At 36.1% G+C, this 22,558-nt stretch overlaps 1 pseudogene; it reads right to left on the bottom strand.

The window, feature by feature from the left end:
• Positions 1-21,915: 21,915 nt before the first annotated feature.
• LOC143672004 (UBAP1-MVB12-associated (UMA)-domain containing protein 1 pseudogene) lies at positions 21,916-22,476 on the bottom strand (annotated as a pseudogene).
• Between the last annotated feature and the right edge of the window lie 82 nt (positions 22,477-22,558).

The raw sequence follows: 22,558 nt of genomic DNA, 5'->3' as shown, positions 1-22,558 counted from the left end.
TAACTACATTTAAACTTCCTACCCATGAGCAAGGAATGTCTTTCTTCTTACGTAGATCTTCTTTGATTTCTTTTAGCAATGTTATGTGGTTTTCTGTGTACAAATCCTTTACATCCCTAGCTAAGTTCATTCTTAGACACTTGATTCATTTTGCTGTTATTTTGAATGGAATTTTTTCCTTAATTGACTCCTCAGTAAGGTCATTGCTTGTGTATAGAAACATTACTGAGTTTTGCACATTAATTTTATACCGCACCACCTTGCTGAATTTATTTATTCGCTCAAGTCATTTTGTTGAAGATTTCTCAGGATTTTCCATGTATAGTATCATGTCTGTAAATAATGAAAGTTTTACTTTTTCTTTTCCAATTTGGATGCCTTTTATTTCTTTTTCCTGCCTGATTGCTTTAGCTGGAACTTTTAGTACAATATTAAATAATAGTGGTGACAGAGGGCATCCTTGTCTTGTTCCCAATCTTAGCGGGGAAAGCTTTCAATCTCTCTCCATTGAGTATGATGGTTTTTCATTTATGCCTTTTATCATATTGAAGAAATTATCTTTGATTCCTACCTTTTGAACTGTTTTTATCAGAGAAGGATGTTTAATTTTGTTGAATGCTTTTTCAGTATCAGTTGAGATGTTTATGTGATTTTTCCTTTCATTTTGTTAATTTGTTATATTGCAATAATTGATTTTTGTGTGTTTGAACCATCCTTGCATTCCTGGTATAAACCCCACTTGGTCATTGTGGATAATTCTTTTAATGTGTTATTAGATTTATTTGTTAGTATTTTGTTGAGAATTTTTGCATCTTTGTTCATTAGGGAGATTTGCCTGTAGTTTTCCTTTCTGGTCACATCATTACCTGGTTTTGGTATAAAAGTGATGCTAGCTCATAAACTGAGTTAAGTAGTGTTCCTTTTTCCTCAAATTTTTGGAAAAGATTGAGCAGAATTGGTGTTAGTTCTTTTTGGAATGTTTGATAAAATTCCTTTGTGAAACTGTTTGGCCTTGGACTTTTCTTTGTAGGAAGATTTTTGATGACTAATTGAATCTCTTTATTTGTGATTGGTTTGTTGAGATCTTCTATTATTTCTTGAGTCAATGGAGCTTGTTCATGTTTTTCCAGGAATTTGTCTATTTATCTAAGTTGTCTAGGTTTTTGGCATATAGTTATTCACAGCACCCTTTTATGATTTTTTAATTCATCAGAGTCTGCAATAATGACCCCCCTCTCATTTCTGATTTTGTTCATTTGCATCCCCTCTCTTTTTTTTCTTTGTCAACCTTGCTAGTGGTCCATTGATTTTATTGAATTTCTCAAAGAACCAACTTTTTGGCTTTATTGATTCTTTCTATTTTTCTTTTGTTCTCTCATTCATTTAACTCTGCTATAATCTTTGTTATTTCTCTTCTTCTACTTGCTTTTGGGTTAATTTGCTGTTATTTTGTAAGTTCCTCCAGGTGAGCAGTTGTGTCCTCGATTTTTACTCATTTATCTTTTTTTAAATAGGCATTTAGGGCAATAAATTTCTCTCTCAAAACAGCCTTTGCTACATCCCATAAATTCTGATATGTTATATTCTCATTTTCATTCATCTCCAGATAACTAACTATTTTTTTTAGCAATTTTTTCTTTGACCCACTGATTGTTTAAGACTGTGTTATTTAATCTCCATAGATTTGTGAAAGTTCTCATTCTTTGGTGATTATTGATTCCCAGCTTCACTCCATTTTGATCAGAGAAAGTGTTTTGAATAATTTCAATGTTTTCAAATTTATAAAGACCAGTTTTGTGTCCCAGCATATGATCTATCCTGGAGAATGTTCCATAAGCACCAGAGAAGAATGTATAACTTGATGTTTTTGAGTGTAATGACCTATATATGTCTGTTAGTTTTAATTGATTTATCAAGTTGTTTAAGTTCTCTATCTCCTTGCTGATCCTCTGTCTGGTTGTTCTTGCTATAGAGGAGTGTGGTGTACTGAAATTTCCTACTATTGTTGTTGAAACATCTGTTGCTCCATTCAGTTTTGCCAATGTCTGTCTCATGTACTTTGGAGTTCCTTGATTGGGGTCATAAACATTTATGATTGTTATTTCTTTTTGGTGAATTGTCCCATTTATTAATATATAGTGTCCTTCTTTGTCCCTTAGGACGTTTTTACATTTAATGTCTATTACATTTAAAGTCTATAGCTACACTTGTTTTCTTGCATGAAACATCTTTTTCCATCCTTTCCCTTTCAAACTACTTGTATCCTTGTGTCTGAGATGAGTCTCTTGTAAGCAGATATAGCTGGATTATATTTTTAATCCATTCTGCTAATCTGTGTCTTTTAAGTGGTAAGTTTCATTTATTAATATTCAAAGCTGTCATTGTAAAAGTGTTTCTTAAATTCACCATCTTATACTTTGGATTTTATTTGTCATGTCTATATATTCTTTTCCTTTTTTCTCTTTTTATCTTTTAAGTTACCCTTACTTGTACTCTTCATTTCTATGACCTCTTCCAGACTTCTAGCTCCTATCTTTTTTTTTGGCTGGCAAAACCCCTTTAGTATTTCTTGTAAGGCCAGTCTCTTTTTGATAAATTATTTCAGTATTTGTTTGTGAACATTTTTCTCTCTCCCTCAGTTTTGAAGGACAATTTTCTGGGTGCAGAATTCTTGGCTGGAAGTCTCTCTCTTTTAAGTTCTTAAATATATCATACCAGTGCCTTCTTGCCTCCAGAGTGCCAGTTGAGTAGTCTGAACTCAGTCTTATGCGGCTTCCCTTGTATGTAGTAGATTTTTTTCCTTTTGTTACTTTCAGGATTTTCTATTTCTCTTCAACATTTGACAGACTGGCCTTCTCTCCCTTGATGATGTGTAGAAATAGAAGTGATTTTTGAGTGTTAATCTTGTAGCCTGCAACTTTGCAGAATTCATTTATTAGCTCTAGTAGTTTCCTATGAATTCTTTGTAATTTTCTATATAAAGGATAATGTCATCTGTGAATAAAGAGAAATTTACTTTTTTTCCAATTAGGATGATTTTTATTTATTTTCCTTAACTAAATGCTCTGGTGAGAAATTCCAATAAATTATGAAATACTAGTGGTGAAATTTGTCATCATTCTCTTGTCCTTGACCACAGATGGAATGCTTTCAGTCCTTCACAATTGAGTATGATGTTAACCGTGGTGTTTTTGCATATACCCTTAGCATGTTGAGGTAGTTACCATCTTGTGCCTTCCCACATAGGAAAGAACTTCAGTTGAAATTTGGCTGCCTTTCCTCTGAAGAACTAACAAAATAAATCCCCTTTTATTTAAAAGCCAATCTGTCTCTGGTGTGTTGCATTCCAGCAGCTAGAAAACTAAAACACCTTCTGTTTTGGTTTGCTAAAACTGCTGGGATGCAATATACCAGAAATGGATTGGATTTTACAAAGGGAGCTTATTAAGTTAAAAATTTACAGTTCTAAGACCATGAAGATGTCCAAATTAAAGCATCAGCAAGATGAAACCTGAACTCTGGCTGCTGGTATCTAGAACACCTCTGTCAGCTGGGAAGGCACATGGCTGATGTCTGCTGGTCCTTGCTCTCAGACTGTTGCTTTCAAACTTCTGATTCTTGTGTCTTTCTGTGTCCTGTGTGTCTCTTGGACATTTCTCTCCCTAAGCATTTATGGGTCCTCCCTTGGCTATCCAGGGAAAAAACTCTTGATTTCATCTCTTATCTTAGCATCTCCTGGAGCATTGTCTATCTCCAAGCTTCTGTACTTTCTCCAAAATTTTTCCAACTTAAAGGACTCCAGTAAGCAGATTTAGACCCACCTTGAATGAGTGGAGTCACATGTCCAAGGAAACAACTTAACCAAAAGGTCCCCCTCCAAAATAGGTCTGCACCTGCAAGATTGGATTAAAAGAACATGGCTTTTCTGGGGTACATAACAGTTTCAAACTAGGACAACTTCTAAAAGAATAAAGTACTTAAAGACCTTAAGACTTTGTACACTGAAAATTGGAAAACTCTGATGAAAGAAATTCAAGAACACTTAAATAAATGGAAAGGCATCTCATATTCATGGATAGGAAGACTTAATATGTTAAGATGGCTATACTACCTAAAGTGATCTACAATTCAATGGAACACCTATAAAAATCTTAGAAGCCTTTTTTGCAGAAATGGAATCACTGATCCTTAAATTTTCATGGAATTTCAAGGAGCCCAGAGTAGTAAACAAATACTGCAAAAGAAGAATAAAATTGGAGGTCTTAGATGTCATTATTTCAAAATGTATTACAAAGTCATAGTAATCAAAACAGTGTGGTATTTGCATAATGATAGACATATGAACCAATGGAATATGATTGAGAGTTTAGATATAAACCCATACATCTATGGCCAACTGATTTTTGACAAGGGAGCTAGGAACATTAATTTGGGAAAGAAAAATTTCTTCAAAAAATGGTGTTGGGAAAACTAGGTATCACCTTGCAAAGAGTGAAATTGGATACCTACTTCACAGCATATACAAGTTAACTCTAAATCAATAAGGATCTAAACATAAGAGCTAAAACTAGGAGAAACTTTCATAAATTTGGACTTAGTATTGACTTCTTAGATTTTAAAACAAAAGCATGAGCAACAAAAATATAGATAAAATAGACCACCAAAATTAAAAACTATCATTCATTAAAGATCATTCTCAATAAAGTGAAAACATAACCTACAGAATGGGAGAAAATAATTTCTATCCATATATCTGATAAGCATTTAATATCTGGTATATATAAAGTTCTCCTACAACTGAAGAACAAAAAGACAAATATGCAATTAAAATTGGGCAAAGGCTTGAATAAATGTTTCTCCAAAGAAAATAAACAAATGGACAATAAGCACATGAAAAGATGCTCAACATCATTGGTCACCAGGGAAATGCAAATCAAAATTATAATGAGATGCCACTTCACAACCACTATGTGGTAGTTTCGAACTGTGTATCCCAGAAAAACATTTTCTTAGACTTGGCCCATTCATGTGAATGTGAAGTCTTGCAAATGGGACCTTTTGATGAGGTTACTTTGGTTAAGTTGTGGACTACCTGAGTCAGGATGAGTCTTAATCTTATTACTGAAGATCTTACCTGGAAGATCACAGAGTGGGAGTATATCAGAGGGAGCAGCCAGAAACTGAAAGTCAACAGAACTTGGAAGAAAAAGGAGAAGCCAGGATAGGCTGCCATGTGCATTGCCATGTGACAGAAAAGCCAAGGACCAAGGATGGCCAGCAGACATCCCCTAAAGACCACAGTCTTCTAGCAAAAAGCATCTAATTGATGACACCTTGATTTTGGACTTCTACTAGCATCAGAAGCATGAGCCAATGAATTCCCATTGTCTAAGGCAATATGTTGCATGGTATTACCTTTAGCAAAGGGGAAACTAACACACATTATTTTTATAATTAAAAAACAGAAAATAATAAGTATTGACAAGAAGGTGGGAAATAAGAACAATTGTACATTGTACCTGGCACCGTATAATGGTGGAACCACAGGGTAAATCAATTTGGTAGTTCCAGACAATTGAAAGTAGGGTTATCATATGACCCAGCAATCCCATTTCTTGGTATATACACAAAAGAATTGAAAGCATGGACTCAAATATTTATTTGTACACAAATGTTCACAGCAGCTTTATTCATAATAGTTGGAAGCAACCAAAATTAATTCAAAAGGTTCAACAGATGAATGGATAAATGAAATGTGTTGTGTACATACAGTAGAATATTATTCAGATGTAGAAAAACTGAAGTTCTGATGCGTGCTGCAACGTGGATGAAACTGAAGTTCTCATGTTGGATCAAATAAGCCATATACAGAAATACAAACATTGTATGAACTCACTTATATGAAATACGTAGAAGAAACAAACTAAATAGTGACAGATACTGGTTTATAAATTACCAGGGGCAGGGGTGCAGCAGGCAGGAAGAAGGAGTTTTAGTTCAATGGAATAGTAGTTTTTGTCTGAGATGGTGGAAAAGAATGGGGTACTGGATGTCAGTGATGGTAGCACAATATTGGGTATATAATTAATAATATTGCACTGTATATTTCAATATGTTTAAAATGGTAAATTTTGTGCTCTATATTGGTTACCATATAACAATTTTTTTTAAAAAAGAAAGAAAAACAATAATACTAAGGTGACACTGATGAGCAATGGAGAAAGACTTGTGTTTTTAATTAATGTTGCTAGTCAATTGGAAATCATTGAGGAAAAAATTAATATTGACTCCTTTCTTCACATTATATAAAAATAATTCCAATATATTGGAGAATGTAAATCTGAAAAGTAAAACAATAAAGTTTATCATTAGCTTATATTAATTCGCTTTTGCTGCATAACAACCACAAAATCTCTGCGGCAAATACAATGAACATTTATTTAGTTCATGTGTCTCTGAGTCACTGGTGCTTAGCTCATCTAGGCTAGGTTCAACAGGGAAGCTCTGCTGCAAACTGCAGGCTGGCTGGGCTTGGTGTTTGTTGTGAATAGAGCTTGCCTCTGCTTCATATATCTCTCATCCCCTTGGATCAATGGGCTAGTTGGGGGGCATGCTTATCTCATTGTCAGTGGCATAAGATCAAAAGAAAAAACCCAAATATGCAAGTGATTTTCAGTCCTATACTTGCATCTCATCTGATAAAGTAAATCACATGGTGAGGTCAAAAGTCAAGGGATAGGCGGGAGCAAGATGCAAGATACGTGAGGTGTGAAATTTGATTTGTCCTCCAGTTCATCCTCCAGAGCAGCTAGTAAATAGCCAGAAACAGTACAGAACAATTGCTTGGGCTATATCAGCAACTGGACACACAGTATACACCATTCTGGACAAGCTAGACCTGCTGAGACCCCACACAGAATTGTAAATACCCCAAGCCACGGAAGCCCGTGTCCCTCCCACATGGGAGCAGCAGCACAGTTCCCCAAGGGGAAAGGAAATGGACTTTACTAACATCAAGGGCTTTGCTCAGCCAAGCATCACTTGGGGAATTAATTCACAAATTCTGACTACTGAAAATAGTACCTCAGCTCAGAAAAACCTAGAATAAGTGTTAAAGGTACCAGGAGTTTTTGCTACAGTAGAGGGGATTGGGACTAACGGAAAAAAGCCCAAGGCTTTTTAGTCATACAGGACAAACTACAGCAAAAGTCTGGATTCAGGGTTCTGGGAAGATGGCAGAATAGGATAGGATGAATTCACCTCTGCTCCAAGGAACAGCTAGAGAAGAGATGGGAAGGCAACTGAGACAGCGATTCTTTGGTGTGAATGACCCAGGAGGGTCTTCTACACCACACAGGGAGGCCCTGGTTACAAAAGCTGAAGAATTGAGATGCAGAGAACCAGAAATGGTCTCACTGGTGTTGACAACATGGCACACCCCTTTCAAAAAAGAAGACCAAAGCCCTTGGAAGTGCACAGATGGGGAAACTGGGTCTAGCAATGTTTTACCTCTGTGTTCCCCACACTCCACCCTGCTCCTGCACTCCACGGTCTGCCTGAGCTACACCACATACCCACAGTCCCCTATGCACCTCTACAACCTGGCGACATGAACCCCATGCTCAAAGGCACCAGCATAGCATCCCCAACTTGTGCTTATACCTGTGCTGGAATGTTGTGCCCCACCTCAAGCCCCACATCCTGCTCAACATCGATCTCACATAAACAAAGCTTTGGACTACTGAAGGAAATCAACTTACAAAATAAACTAATCAAGATATTTACATGCCATGAAGAAAACAGAAGATTACTAAGCATATCAAGATGCAGACAGACATAGCCCAGGCTAATGACCAAATTAAAACACCAGAGGAGACACAGATTTTGGAACAACTAATCAAAGATGTTCATATAACTCTACTAAATACAATAAATAAGATGGCTAATGACATAAAGGAGAACAAGAAGCCACTAGAAGAGCACAAAGAGGAATTTGAAAGAATAAATAGAAATATAGCAGATATCACAGTGACTCAAAATATACTCGAGACACATAACAGCACATTTGAAGAGACAAAGAAAGAATAAGCGAACTAGAGAACAGGACAACCGATTTTGAACACTCAAAACAGAAAATGGCAAAAAAGATGGAAAAATTTGAATTGAATCTCAGGAAAATGATGGACAAAACAAAGTGCACCAATACAAGGATGATTGGTGTTCCAGAAGGAGAAGAGAGGAATAAAGTGCTAGGAAGGATAGTTGAGGATATAATGGGGGAAAACTACCCAACCCTTATAAAGGACATGAGTGTGCAAATCAAAGAAGCCCATAAGAACTCCAAACAGAAAAAATTCAAATAGGCCTTGCCCGAGACACATATTAACCAGTCTATCAAATGTTGAAGAGAATTAGAAAATCTTAAAAGCAGCAAGAGAAAAACAATCTACTACATACAAGGGAAACCAAACAAGGCTGAATTCAGACTACTCAAGAAGGCAAGAAGACAGTGGTATGATAAATTTAAGATACTGAAAGTGAAAGACTTTTGGCCAAGAATTATGTACGCAGGCAAATTGTCCTTCAAAACTGAGGGAGAGATTAAAATTTTCACAGACAAGCAAATCCTGAAAGAATTTGTCAACAAGAGATCAGCCCTACAAGAAATACTAAAGGGAGTTCTGTCAGTTGAAAAAACAGACAGGAGAGGGAGATCTGGAGGAGGGTGCAGAATTGAAGGGTACCAGTAAAGATAACTTAAAGGATGAAAAGAGAAAGAGGGACAGAATATAGAGATCTGATAAATAAAATCCAAAAGATAAGATGGTGGATTCAAGAAACATCTTTTCGGTAATAACTTTGGATGTTAATGGCCTAAACTTACCAATTAAAAGATACACATTGCCAGGATGGATTAAGAAATATAATCCAGCTATATGCTGCTTAGAAGAGACTCATCTTAGACACAAGGATACAAATATATTGAAAGCAAAAGGATGGAAAAAGTTGTTCCATGCAAGTTGTAGCCAGAAGAAGGCAGAAGTAGCTACACTAATACCGGATAAAATAGACTTTTAATGTAAAGACACCCTAAGGGACAATGAAGGACACTGTATATTAATAAAAGGGACAATTCACCAAGAAGAAATAACATAAATATTTATGCTCCCAATCAAGGAGCTTCAAAGTACATGAGACAGACATTGGCAAAACTGAAGGGAGCGATAGATGTTTCAACAATTTTATAGTAGGAGACTTCAATACCCCACTCTCCTCTATAGATAGATCAACCAGACAGAGGATCTACAAGGAAATAGAAAGGTTAAACAACTTGATAAATGAATTAGATGTAACAGACATATATAGGTCATTACACCCCCCAAACTCTAGGATATATATTCTTTTCTAGTGCTCATGGAACATTCTCCAGGAAAGATCATATGCTTGGGCACAAAACAGGTCTTCATAAATTTAAAAACATTGAAATTATTCAAAGTACTTTCTCTGATCACAATGGAATGAAGCAGGATATCAATAACCACAAAAGAATGAGAACTTCCACAAATATATGGAGATTAAATAACACACTCTTAAACAACCAGTGGGTCAAAGAGGAAATTGTTAGAGAAATCAGTAGCTAGCTGAAGACAAATGAAAATGAGAACAAACACATCAGAATGTATGGGATGCAGCAAAGGCTGTTCTGAGAGGGAAATTTATTGCCTGAAATGCTTACATAAAAAAAAAAAAAACAGAAAGAGCAAAAATTGAGGACTTAACTGCTTACCTGGAGGAGTTGAGAAAAAACAGCAAACTAACCCCAAAGTAAATAGAGGAAGGGAAATAACAAAGGTTAAAGCAGAGTTAAATGAATGGGAGAAAAAGAGCACAATTGACAGAATCAATAAAACCAAAAGTTGGTTCTTTGAGAAAATCAATAAAATTGATGGGCTACTAGCAAGGCTGATAAAAAAGAGAGAGTGTGTAAATAAACAAATCAGAAATGAAGGGGGGGGTTGTTACCACAGACCCTGAAGAAATAAAAGAAATCATAAACCAATACTATGAGCAACTATATGCCAACAAACTAGACAACTTAGATGAAATGGACAAACTCCTGGAAACAGAGAAACAAGCCACACTGACTCAGGAAGAAATAGAAAATCTCAACAAACCAATCACAAGTAAATAGACTCAATCCACCATCAAAAATCTTCCTACAAAGAAAAGCCCAGGGCAAGATGGCTTCACAGGGGAATTTTATCAAACATTCCAGAAAGAACACCAATTGGACTCAAACTTTTCCAAAAAATTGAGAAAAAAGGAACACTGCCTAACTCAGTATATGAAGCTAAACTCACTTTAATACCCACACCAGGTAAAGATGCTACAAGAAAGGAAAAAACTACAGGCCAATCTCCCTCATGAATATAGAGACAAAAATTCTCAACAAAATACTAGCAAATTGAATCCAAGAACACTTTAAAAGAATTATACACCATGATCAAGTGGGGTTTATGCAAGGATGGTTCAATACAAGAAAATCAATTAATGTAATACAGCACATTAACAAATTGAAAGGGAAAAATCACATGATCATCTCAATCAGTGATGAAAAAGCATTCGACAAAATTCAACATCCTTTACTGATAAAAGAATTCAAAAATTGGAATCAAAGGTAATTTTCTCAATATGATGAATTGCATATATGAAAAATCAATAGCCAATGAAGAGAGATTGAAGGCTTCCCCCCCTAAGATTGGGAATGAGACAAGGATGCCCTCTATCACAACTATTAATCAACATTGCACTAGAAGTTCTAGCTAGAGCAATCAGGCAGAAAAAAATAAAAAGTATCCAAACTGGAAAGGTAGAAGTAAAACTTTCTTTATTTGCTGATGACATGATACTGTACTTGGAAAATCCTGAGAAATTTACAACAAAGTTATTTGAGTTAATAAACAAATTCAGCAAGGTGGTGGGATACAAAATTAATGTGCAAAAATCAGTAACATTTCTACACACAAGCAATGACCTAAGAAGTCAGTTCAGAAAAAAAATTCCATTCAAAATAGCAACAAAAGATTCAAGTACCTAGGAATGAACTTAACTATGGATGTAAAGGACTTGTACAGAATAAGCTACATAACATTGCTAAAAGAAATCAAAGAAGATATAAATAGGTGGAAAGGCATTCCCCGCTCAGGATAGATAGGTTACATATAATTAAGATGTTAATTCTATCCAAATTGATCTACAGATTCAACACAGTACCAATCAAAATTCCAACAACCAAACAACCTATTTTGAAGACTTGGCAAAGCTAGTTACCAAATTTATCTGGAAAGGAAAGAGACTCCAAATAGCTAAAAGCATCCTAAAAAAAGAGAATGAAGTGGGAGGATTAACACTTCCTGATTTTAAAACTTATTATAAAGCCACAGTGGTCAAAACAGCATGGTACTGGCACAAAGATAAAAGAATCGAATTGAGAGTGCAGAAATAGACCACCAAATCTATGGTCAACTGATTTTTGACAAGACCCCCCAATCCACTGAATTGGAACAAAATAGTCTTTTCAACAAGTGGGCATGGAAGACTGGATATCAATATCAAAAAGAATGAAAGAGGATCCTTATCTCACACCCTGTACAAAAATTAACTCAAAGTGGATCAAACGCCTAGTACCACAAAGCTTTTAGAAGTAAATGTAGGGATACATCGTCAAGACTCAGCAATATTAATAGGAGGAAGCTTCTTAAATTTTACACCCAAAGCACAAGCAACAAATAAAAAAATAGATAAATGAGAACACCTCAAAATCAAATGCTTTTGTGCCTCAAAAGACTTTGTCAAAAAGGTGATGAGGCAACCAACTCAATGGGAGAAAATATTTGGGAAGCACACATCGGACAAAGGTTTGATATCCTGTGTACATAAAGAAATCATACAACTCAACAACAAAAGATCAAGCGACCCAATTATAAAATGGGCTAAAGATATGAATAGGCATTTTTCTGAAGACCAAATATAGATGGCTCAAAAAGAAGAACAAATGCAGATGGTTCAAAAGCACATGAAGAGCTGTTCATTTTCATTGGCTATAAGGGAAATACAGATCAAGACTACAATGAGATACCATCTCACACCTATAAGAATCACTTCTATTAAACAAACAGGAAACTATAAATGTTGGAGAGGATGTGGAGAAATTGGGACACTTATGCACTGCTGGTAGGAATGTATAATGATGCAGCCACTGTGGAAGACTGTTTGGCGGTTCCTTAGGAAACTAAATATCAAGTTGCCCTATGACTCAGCAATAGTACTACTCAGTATAACCACAGAAGAGCTGAAAGCAGTGACACAAACAGATATTTGCATACTGCTGATCATAGCAGTATTATTCACAAATGTCAAAATATGGAAAGAATCCAAGTGCCCATCAACAGAAGAGTGGATTAACGAAATGTGGTATATACATACAATGGAATATTATGCAGCAGTAAGATGAAATGATATCCTGAAGCACATGACAAGATGGATGAGTCTTGAGGACATAATGTGGAGTTAAATAAGCCAGACACAAAAGAATAGACAGTGTGTGACTCCACTTTTATGACCATGGTGAAGGTGGCTGAAGAATGAACTGAGAATAATTGGCGAATAATGGTGTATACATGTAATCAAATGTTCTGCTTCTTCAAAAAGGAACAAAGCTGTGAGGCATGCAACATTGTGAATGAACCTGTGGGATGTTTTTTTTTTCTTTTTAAAGCAAACTCTTTATTTTGAAATTAATTTCAAGCTTACAGAACATTTGCAAAAATAATACAAATTCCATAATGAGAACTCCAATATACCCTCACCCCAGATACCTATATCCACCAATTTTAACATTTTGTGCACTTACTCTGTCTTGCATTCTTTCTCTTTCCTTCCTTCCTTCCTCCCTCCCCTCTCTCAGAGTAGGTTATATTCATCATCATGCTTGAACACAGAATACTCACTTCCATGTACATTTCCTGAGAACAAAGATATTCAGTTATGTAACCATCTTAAGTAGAGCTAAAAAGTTCAAGAAATTTAACATTGATATTAAGCTTACATTCTATATTCCAATTCATTTTTTTATATGTCCTAATAATGTCCTTTTGTGCCTTTTCTCTTGCATTACTAGATCCCACCCAGGATCATGTATTACATTTAACTATCAATGTCTCTCTTTTTTTCTTCTGCTTTTTTTAAAAATTTTTTTATTAATCAAAAAAAAGAAAAGAAATTAACACAACATTTAGAAATCATTCCATTCTACAAATGCACTCAGTAATTCTTAGTATCATCACATAGATGTATGATCATCATTTCTTAGTACATTTGCATCGATTTAGGAAAAGAACTAGCAAAACAGCAGAAAAAGATATAGAATGCTAACATAGAGAAGAGAATTAAAATAATAATACTAATAATATATATATATATAAAAAGGAAAAAGAAAAAAACAAAAACAAAAGATACAAACACACAAACAAACAAACAAAAAACCATATTTCAGGTGCAGCTTCATTCAGTGTTCCAACCTAGTTACATTACACTTAGGTATTATTGTGCTGTCCATTTTTGAGTTTTTGTATCTAGTCCTGTTGCACAGTCTGTATCCCTTCAGCTCCAATCACCCATTATCTTACCCTGTTTCTAACTCCTGCTGGTCTCTGTTACCAATGATATATTCCAAGCTGATTCTCGAATGTCGGTTCACATCAGTGGGACCTTACAGTATTTGTCCTTTAGTTTTGGGCTAGACTCACTCAGCATAATGTTCTCTAGGTCCATCCATGTTATTACATGCTTCATAAGTTTAGTCTGTCTTAAAGCTGCACAATATTCCATCGTAGGTATACGCCACAGTTTGTTTAGCCACTCGTTTGTTGATGAACATTTTGGCTGTTTCCATCTCTTTGCAATTGTAGATAATGCTGCTATAAACACTGGTGTGCAAATGTCCGTCTGTGTCTTTGTCCTTAAGTCCCTTGAGTAGATACCTAGCAGTGGTATTGCTGGGTCATAATCCATTCTGCCATTCTATGTCTTTTGATTGGGAAATTCAGTCCATTAACTTTTAGTGTTATTACTGTTTGGATAATATTTTCCTCTACCATTTTGCCTTTTGTATTATATATATCATATCTGATTTTCCTTCTTTCTACACTTTACTCCATACCTCTCTCTTCTGTCTTTTCGTATCTGACTCTAGTGCTCCCTTTAGTATTTCTTGCAGAGCTGGTCTCTTGGTCACAAATTCTCTCAGTGACTTTTTGTCTATAAATGTTTTAATTTCTCCTTCATTTTTGAAGGACAATTTTGCTGGATATAGGAGTCTTGGTTGGCAGTTTTTCTCTTTTAGTAATTTAAATATATCATCCCACTGTCTTCTAGCTTCCATGGTTTCTGCTGAGAAATCTACACATAGTCTTATTGGGTTTCCCTTGTATGTGACAGATTGTTTTCCTCTTGCTGCTTTCAAGATCCTCTCTTTCTCTTTGACCTCTGACATTCTAACTAGTAAGTGTCTTGGAGAATGCCTATTTGGGTCTATTCTCTTTGGGGTGCGCTGCACTTCTTGGATCTGCAAATTTAGGTCTTTCATAAGAGTTGGGAAATTTTCAGTGATAATTTCTTCCATTAGTTTTTCTCCTCCTTTTCCCTTCTCTTCTCCTTCTGGGACACCCACAACACGTATATTTGTGCGCTTCATATTGTCATTCAGTTCCCTGATCCCCTGCTCAAGTTTTTCCATTCTTTTCCCTATAGTTTCTGTTTCTTTTTGGAATTCAGATGTTCCATCCTCCAGTTCACTAATTGTAGCTTCTGTCTCTTTAGATCTACCATTGTAGGTATCCATTGTTTTTTCCATTTTTTCTTCTTTGTCCTTCACTCCCATAAGTTCTGTGATTTGTTTTTTCAGATTTTCTATTTCTTCTTTTTGTTCAGCCCATGTCTTCTTCATGTCCTCCCTCAATTTATTGATTTTGTTTTTGAAGAGTTTTCCCATTTCTGTTCGTATATTCAGCATTAGTTGTCTCAGCTCCTGTATCTCATTTGAACTATTGGTTTGTTCCTTTGACTGGGCCATATCTTCAATTTTCCGAGCGTCATCTATTATTTTCTGCTGGTGTCTGGGCATTTGATCAGATTTCCCTGGGTGTGGGACCCAGCTGGTTGAAAGCTTTTTCTGTGAAATCTCTGGGCTCTGTTTTTCTTTTCCTGCCCAGTAGGTGGCGCTCGTGGCGCTCGTCTGTCTGCACGGCAGTTGGCTCGGGAAACCACGCGTGGAGGCGGGGGTCGCTGGCCGCAGCGGCTTGGGAGAGTGCCGGTCCTAATTGCCCAGCTGGCCCGAAACGCCAAGCATGATGGGAGGGCCCCACTATCCAACGTTCCCAGTCAGACCGGGGAGCCACGTGCGTGGAGGGGACCCCAGTCGCCAGCCGCCCCAGCCGGGAAAACGCGCGCCCCTCGGTTATCTCACTGCAGCAGATTCTCCCTGCCTGTTCAGCTGTTCCAGAATGGGGTACGCTGTCTTTTTGGTCTCTGTCGTGACTCCGGGAGCTGTTTCATATTGTTTCTGTTTCTTTAGTTGCTTTTCTGGAGGAGGAACTAAGACCCGCGCGTCTTACTAAGCCGCCATCTTCTCCGGAAGCCCACCTGTGGGATGTTTAATGAGGCAAAATAAGCCAGAAACAAAAGAGCAATTATTATATGGTCTCCTTTAGAAAATGCTTATAAGAAAACAGGGCCCTAGATTGTAAGCTCTTGCAGCAGTCACATTTTGTCTGGAATGGTAGTTATTACCTCTGGATTTTGAGAGACTGTTTTGTATAAGTATAACCTGGTATTCAGAGATAAGAATGAAAGTGATCAGGTTGGTATTAAGGTAATTCAGAATACAGGGGTAAGGAAGACATTGTCTATATTTAGAAACTCACCTACTCTTGGAGACCAAAGGAAGAAAGGTTTATTTTGTCCAGAACCTTAATTTTCTGTAGCACATAATCTAACAACCTGTCTGGATAAATCATTTAAACAATTCAAACACAGGGAGCCCAGAATAACATTGAGGGCCTTTAATCCTGTATAGCTTAATTTAATGCCTGAATATATCCCAGAATATATTAAGCAGATAATCGAAAAGTATTGACAAAGTTCCTTGATGGATTGGAGAAAAAATATGGGGCTATTAAACTTAACCACCAGCGAAACCCCTGATACTGTGTCAAACATTAGGGACACCCAGATCAACTGGCCAAGCCTTTGATCTTGAGACTTGCTCTTGTGAAGCTTATGCATGTAGTGGAGAAGCTTAACCTACCTATAAGTGTGCCTGAGAGTCACCTCCAGGGAATCTCTCTTGTTGCTCAGATGTGGCCTCACTCTCTCTAAGTCCAGCTCTGCAAGTGAAATCATTGCCCTCCCCACTATGTGGGACATGACATCCAGAGGTGAAAGTCTCGCTAGCAATGTGGGAGATAACTCCCTGACACCATGGGATCAACAATGCCATCCTGAGCAAAAGGGTGAAAAGAAGTGTAATGAATAAGATATCAGTGGCTGAGAGAGTTCAAATAGAGTCGAGAGGCTACACTTGAGGTCACTCTTATGCAAACTTCAAATAGACATTGCAACCTATCATAACTTGATAAACCCCAACCAAAACCATTCCAGCCAATCCAAAAGAATGCCTAGGGCAATATATAATATTCTACAAAGGTTCCATGCACTAAGGTAACTTTCCAGAAACCTAAAACCACCTGATTGGTCCCTGGACTAGATACATCCTGAAACCTAGAGGAGCCAACCTTTCCAGAACATCAGCTAGTTCCATCTCCAGACCCCTTATCATCGACAGCCCTTCAAACATGAAAAAGGTAGAATGGTCATAGCCCAAATATCCCTAAAGTGTGGGAGAAAGATCAAAGATGATGATGGAGTTATACAGAGAAGGTAGGGTTTAACAAACAAGAATGATTGCAGAATCATCAAATTGATATTTCCTTTAGTCTTCAGTATCTTAGAGCAGCTATGAATAAAAACCTAAAATTGTGGAATTGTAACCCATCCGAACTCTGAAATCTGTTCTACAACTAATTGTTGTGCTGTGCTTTGAAATTCATTGCTTTTTTCTATAGATGTTATTTTTCACAAGAAAGAAAAACAAAGTCGATCGTGATGATAAAAAATATTTATTCTTTCTAGCCTCCAATGTTCTGGAGCAGCTAGAAGGATAAATCTGAGATGATGGTATGATAGCCCATGACAAACTCTGGGATCTCTCCTGTGACTACTTGTTGAAGAGTGCTTTGAAAACAATTGCTTTTCTCTTTCTTTGCTTTGTATGTATGTTATATTATGCAATTTAAAAAGTTAAAAAAAGTCAAGGGATAAGTAATTACACTCTGCCTGTGGAGATGGAAAAAGGGAAAGAGAGAATATTTCTAAATAGTAACTTAAACTATCACCATGGGAGAATATCTTCAAGTCTTTGAGGTAGGCAAAGATCCCTGAGTAGGGCATGAAAAGTCCTAGCTATAAAGGAAAAATAGGGACATTAGACCACATTAACATTAACTTCTTTTTTTCAAAACACAATCTTAAGAGATTGAAAAGGCAAACCACAGAACATTCAAAATTTAGAAAGAACTTCTAAAATTGTAAAAGAATAAGGCAGTCAACCCAATTTAAAAATGAGTTAAAGAACTTAACAGGCATGCCACAAAAATGGATATTCAAATAGCCATTATTAGTCATCAGGGAAATATAAATGAAAACCACCATGCAGTACTATCATAAACCCAACAGAATGACCAAAATGGAAATGACTAGCTAATATTAAATGCTGTCGAAGTTGAGGAGAAACTGGAACTCTCATACCCTGCTAATAAGAGTGTGAATTGACAAATCATTCTGGAAAATTATTTGGCCATATACTAAAGCACACCCTGTAACTCAAGAATTCTACACCAACATATATAATCAATGCATATGCCCAATGTATTTACCAAAACATAAGTATAAGAATTCTCAGAGCAGCCCCAAAGTGGAAAAACCTCAAATGTTTTAAACATCAGGATTGATAAATACATTATGATATATACACGCAATGGAACACATACAATTGGAAAAAATGAGAATGAACAAACTACTTCAACACAGAACAATATGAATAAATCTCACAAATGTAATGTTGAGCAAACAAAGCCAGACACAAAAGAGTATATGCTCTATGATTCAGATCATAACAATTTTATAAACAAGAAAAACTAATGTTGGTCATAAGCATCATGACAGTGGTTGCTCTTGGGAGATAATGACTGAAAGTGATCGTGGGGTAGAGGGGCATGAGTAGTATTATATCTCTTGATATGGGTGTTGGTTACAACGGATGAGTTCAATTTGTAAAAATGCATTGATCTGTGTACTCATAACTTTTGCTGTTTTCTATATACATTCTACAATTCATTAAGAAGTGAGCTGCAAAATAAATCATACTTCATGATTGAGTTGGATTTATTCCAGGAACACCAGGCATTTTAAACAACTTGGAACAAATTATTAATATAATTCACCACATTAACAGTTTTAGGGAGGAAACAACCTATCTCAATAGATGAAGAAAAGGCATTTGACAAAACGCAACACCTATTTTTTTAAACTTTTTTTATTAATTAAAAAAAATTAACAAACAAAACATTTAGATATCATTCCATTCTACATATACAATCAGTAATTCTTAATATCATCACATAGTTGCATATTCATCATTTCTTAGTACATTTGCATCAATTTAGAAAAAGAAATAAAAAGACAACAGAAAAAGGAATAAAATGATAATAGAGAAAAAAAAGACTATACATACCTTACCCCTTACCCCTCACTTTCATTTACTACTATTTCAAACTGAATTTATTTTAACATATTTTCCCCCTATTATTTATTTTTATTCCATATGTTCTACTCTTCTGTTGATACAGTAGCTAAAAGGAGCATCAGACATAAGATTTTCACATTCACAGAGTCTCATTGTGAAAGCTATATCATTGTTTAATCATCATCAAGAAACATGGCTACTGGAACACAGCACTACATTTTCAGGCAATTCCCTCCAGCTTCCCCACTACATCTTGAACAACAAGGTGATATCTACTTAATGCATAAGAATAACCTCCAGGATAACCTCTCGACTCTGTTTGGAATCTCTCAGCCATTGACACTTTGTTTCATTTTATTCTTCCCCCTTTTGGTCAAGAAGTTTCTCTCAATCCCTTGATGTTAATTCTCAGCTCATTCCAGGATCTCTGTCCCACGTTGCCAGGAAGGTCCACACCCCTGGGAGTCATGTCCCACACAGAGAGGGGGAGGGTGGTGAGACTGCTCGTCGTGTTGGCTGGAGGGAGAGGCCACATCTGAGCAACAAAAGAGGCTCTCCTGGGGGTGACTCTTAGGCCTAAATCTTAAGTTGACTTGACCTATCCTTTGTGGGGTTAAGTTTCATGTAAACAAACCCCAAGACCGGGACTTCAGCCTATAGCTTTGGTTGTCCACACTGCTTGTGAGAATATTGAATTCAACTTGGGGAAGTTGAAATTCTCCCCACTCTCACCATTCCTCAAAGGGGGCTAAATGCAACACCTATTGATGATTTTTTAAAATACATGGAAAATTAGGAGTAGAATTGGAACATTTACATTTCTCTTGGAATTTGTAATATATTCACATGATTCAAACATTTAAAAAAATATAAAAATGAACAGTTAAAAATCTCCCACTCACATTTCTACGCCCAGTCACTACCCCTTATCTGGGGAATGTACTTTTGTCAATTTCTTGTATGTCATTCCAGAGTTCCTTGGTACTTTTCTTAAAATCATTTATTGAATATCCCATTCTTTCACCACAGGTTTGTAAAGCTTAATATGTTTTATAACTATTTGTTTCAGTATGACTGGGACAGAGCTAGTGAATATTTGTTGTTCCCCTTTCACTTTTAAATAAATGTTCCAGTTTAGACCCTAAATTATGTCTAAACTTAAGTTCTGTTCTAAGTCTGCTTGAGTCTGTTGCTATGGCTTTTTATTTTTTATTTCAATGGCTATTTTGTTTCTATATGAGCAGCTTCCATATGGACTTTTTAAATAGACTTTATTTTTCAGAATAATTTGATTTTCACAAAAATTAAGAGTATAGTTCAGAGACTTCCCATATATATCACACTGGGTTTCTCTTATTATTAACATCTTTTTTGTTTTTTAATTTTAATTCACATTTATTTAAATATAGCATTTTTCTTAGACAAATTTAAGTACTTATAAGCACATTTATAACATGGCAGACATAAATATAAATGAAATGTTTGAATATTATGGGCAAAATTTATTAGACAAATTAACTTCATGCTTACATTTAGCTTTAAGGGCACATTAACATGGTATTTGAAAAGGATGGGAAAAAGCTATAAAATGTTCACATTTGTTTCAGTAATGTCATATTTCTTAGAGTGATGGTTTATGGAAGCTATATAAAAACTAATTTGACTCAAACTACCTATGGTAACATTATTTGCAAATGAAGTATATTTTTGTCAATAGAAATGTTTCTTTAACTTTGAAATAATATAGCACATGTATCAAGAACATGGCACATTTATTTATTAAACATATATTTATAACAAACTAAAAGTTGAATAATTCATGCACTTTTATGCAGAGAATTAACAAATTGTATTGTTATTAATGAAATCAAACCTGATTTAAATTTTCCATGGCACAGAAAATTCTCTATCACAATCAATCTCTTTCCTTTACAATTTATTGACCAATGGCAGTTCTCTTTTGTGCTAGTTGGAATAAATACTGGATAGCCAAGAAGTACAAGTCATATCTAGGTGTTTTGCCTACACTCTAATTGGAAATGAGTTGATTTCAGTTTTTCTCTCAGTAAAACATTTCCATCTGTGCTGTGGCCAACAAATTTCTAAATAAGGGTGTTATCAGCAATAATAAGTATCATCATGAGATGTTTTTCTTTAGGAGGCAGAGAGGTTGAAAAGGAAATACAGTGCTGTTCATAAACTGGGAACATATGTGGTAAGGAGAGCAAATGTCAATTGGGGCAGAGTCAGGGAAAATCCTTTGGAAAGCTGGTGGAGAGAGCACACTCTGAAGTAGCAAAAAATGCAGAGTGAAAATGCAGGATACAGCACACTCTGAAGTAGCAAAAAATGCAGAGTAAAAGGCAGGAATATCACTGACTATCCCACATCACTCAAAAGAAACAGCATCTAGAGGAGTTTCTTATGTCAACAAACTACCACTGCTTCTCAGCACAAGTTTTAAGTTTCCACATCAGTATGTTTAAAATCAAGGCTGAAGACATTAAGATAACTGGCAACCTTCATTCTGAATTTATTCATAAACACTATGGAAGAAGAAAGGGAATAAAATTAATTCAAGCCTCCTCCAAACCAGTAAAAAAAAATTCATGCTCACTCTAAGTGCAGAATTCATCACTGTGGTTACTAAGAAAAATGCCACAGTTCTTTCTCACATTTCTTCTATGATAAATTGGAGGTGCTCTATGTTGGGAGACCAGACGAAGGAGTCTATTCATTTTATAAGAACCTTGAAAGCCTAATTTTTGTATTTGTTATTTGGGGGAAAGGAAGTAGAAATTAGCTCAATTTTTATATAAATATGCTTTATTCTAAAAGAAATAGGACAAGGAACACCATGTTATTTTCTTTGCTTTATGATCCCTGCCTTTCTGAGGGTCTTTAAACAGTGAAATGGCAAAGGACATCACACAAGTTAAATAAAACAGGCCAATGTATTTGAAAGGCTTTTCAGGTGCAAGTAGGCATGAAGATTATGAATCACAGAGCACTAAATTTTCCAGGCTGAAATCATACCAAAATCATGATAAGTTTTCCCTGATATCATAGATGAGTAAGTAGTCGGGAAGGTGCCCTGTATGGCCAGCATGTGCGGGGCCAGGGTGAAGGGGATGTTGCTCAGGAGCTCGGCCATCAATGAGCTGTTTTTCAGAGTCTGGCCTGCCTGCCTTATTTTCCATCTCAGGGCCTGCTACCATCACATTGGACACATTTTTTTTGCCGGTCTCCAAAGGTTGGTTGCCTTCTACTTCTGAAGTTTTTTTCTCTTGTTGCCATTCTTTGTTCATTTGCTTCATTTCCCAAAAAGGACAAATCCACCTGCTTCTGTCTCTGGTACTGAGGGCTTTTTAGATTCAAGAGGCTTTCTGAAGAAGTGAAAACATTGTGGCTGCTACTGTTGCTGCTATCTATGGCTCTTGCGGCATTATCTGCCTCCCTGCCACATCCCCAGCAGGGCACTGGCACCCAGCACCTATTAATAACATCTTTACGATGGTAAATTTGTGACAATTAATGAACCTATACTGATACATTGCGATGAACTAAAATACATACTTAATTCAGATTTTCCCAGCTTTTACCTAGTGCCCTTTTTCTGTTACAGGATCCCATCTG

This window comes from Tamandua tetradactyla, chromosome X (genome assembly GCF_023851605.1).
Source record: "Tamandua tetradactyla isolate mTamTet1 chromosome X, mTamTet1.pri, whole genome shotgun sequence".
Lineage (NCBI taxonomy): Eukaryota > Metazoa > Chordata > Mammalia > Pilosa > Myrmecophagidae > Tamandua > Tamandua tetradactyla.
Note: the sequence above shows the minus strand (reverse complement) of the source record. Positions and strands in the feature narration are given on the sequence as shown.